The sequence below is a fragment of the Primulina huaijiensis genome, chromosome 2 (genome assembly GCF_012295235.1).
Source record: "Primulina huaijiensis isolate GDHJ02 chromosome 2, ASM1229523v2, whole genome shotgun sequence".
NCBI classification, from domain to species: Eukaryota; Viridiplantae; Streptophyta; class Magnoliopsida; order Lamiales; family Gesneriaceae; genus Primulina; species Primulina huaijiensis.
The window spans coordinates 15,692,147-15,693,986 of NC_133307.1; the positions used below are offsets into that span (position 1 = coordinate 15,692,147).

The 1,840-nt window shown below is 39.1% G+C and overlaps 1 long non-coding RNA gene across 2 annotated transcripts in view; it reads left to right on the forward strand.

Moving 5' to 3' along the window:
- The window catches only part of LOC140959385 (uncharacterized), a 2,012-nt gene extending 1,364 nt beyond the window's left edge, over window positions 1–648 (forward strand). The window contains exons 1-3 of one of the 2 annotated variants that reach the window (XR_012171975.1): window positions 1–99; window positions 193–295; window positions 434–648. This is a non-coding gene — a long non-coding RNA (uncharacterized lncRNA). The remainder of the gene's footprint in view (window positions 100–192; window positions 296–433) is intronic. The other variant, XR_012171976.1, reaches the window with a different exon arrangement.
- The last annotated feature ends 1,192 nt before the right edge of the window (window positions 649–1,840 follow it).

Genomic DNA, 1,840 nt, shown 5'->3' on the forward strand with positions numbered 1-1,840 from the left:
TCGTTTTGAACCATGAATCGCTACTTTTGATGCTCGTTTTAGCCCTAATCGAACCCTGTTTCGTGGCTGTTCCTGTTCAAGTTTCTTGTTCGATTTCAGGTGAGCTATTGCTTGGTTTTTCTTGGTTCTTTGGAGTATTTTGAGCAAGGAATTGAAGCTTAAATCTTACCTTGCTGTTCCTGCATTTTCCAGCTAGTTTTCAGTTCGATTTTTGGTCGTGAATAGTGTTTTCCGGTGTCTTTTCCGGCGAGTAGCAACATTGGACCGCTAGCGACTAGTTTATACTTCGATCTTGGTAATTTTTGGATCCAATTCCAGATTTTTCGGTGTATAAGTAGGCTGCCCCGAAGTGTAATTTTACTCGCTTCGATTTAATTTCGCTTTGTCGATTTTAATGCATTATATGGACGTATATATTGGGTTTATATTGTAGGTTCGATCGTTGGAGAGCTTTGAGGTATAAATCGAAGAGTTTGTGAATTAGTATCGAGCTAATCGTGTGATTATTTTGGAGAATTACGGTTATTTAGTTGAAATTTCAGAATTGTTGAAATTGATTTGGGAATTAAGTTTTGATAATTAAAAATCAATAAGTTGGTCTAATTTAGTTTTATTGGCGAATTGTGAATTATTCAACCTATTTTTATCATTGTTAGGTCGAGGAGATTAAAAATGAGCTTGTTGTGATTTTAGAGTCGGTTTAGGTATGTTACAGCTCGGTAACATACAACGGTAAAACATAAATTATGTTTGATTGTCATTCTGTGTTACATGGATTGTGTTTATGAATTGCTGACTGTTATAAATTGTTAAATGCCTTCGTTGTGATATATGTTTATTATTATGACATATTATTGGCATTTAGCATCGGGCATACAGTTATGACATTCATGTTGAGCCCTATCGTTCTTGTTAGCCCATTGTTGATATCCGTTGTTATCTGGCACTGTTGTTTATCTCGGGATCATTGTGTGGCTGATAGGCCTATACACATGAAACCGTATATGTGATTGAACAATTCCTTGGTTACTGCAGCCTTTTGAGGTGAGCGCTGGGATTGTGTCATCTAGTTCGTTCTGTTGTGCCATCCTGTTATAGCGTATCAGCTGTATGGAGGCCGAGTCAGGGGTGTTATTCAGCACAGCTTGGCATACCTCGCATACTTGGCAGGGCGGTTTAGTTGCATGACGATGTAGCTCCGTTGTGTTGTTGCTCGAGCATTATTCCAGTTGTTATCGTACCGTTTGTTGGCTCCTGTTATCCCGATTATTCGTTGAGCCTTTCATGCATTGCATATTACATTTTACTCTATGATTATGCATAATTTATGATTATTGTTGTTATTGTTGAACTGTTTCATACCAGAATCCTAACCTCAGTTGTTTACTGGGGGGCTGCTGTGGTTGCTATTGGGCACCATGGTAGATCTCCCGAGCCGTTTTGCAGCATCAGGCCGAGGTTCCGCCAGTGGAGCTCGGGATTGAGGTTGTATTGCTTGGTTCTGTCAGTGGAGTTTCCCAGTTAGTCTATATGTATGTCTTGAGTTGGTTTCAGTCTTGTATTGTAGTTTATTTGCTGGGGAGATGCCCCGTGTATCTGTAATGATATTTGGTTGTTTTTGTGATGTTCTTGAGTTCACCCTATGATTCTTATGATCTGGTGAGTATGTGGTAAGTTTTAATTTCTGTTTAGTCCTAGCCAGTGCGGCTATAGGTTGTTGACTTTTGTTTTTGTTTTTATGACTCTAGTTGGAGTATATTTTGATATAAAATGCTGCTTGAGTTTTTTCGGGATGTCCTGCTTACGGGGAGGTCATGCGGAAATTTTTCTAGGCCCTGAG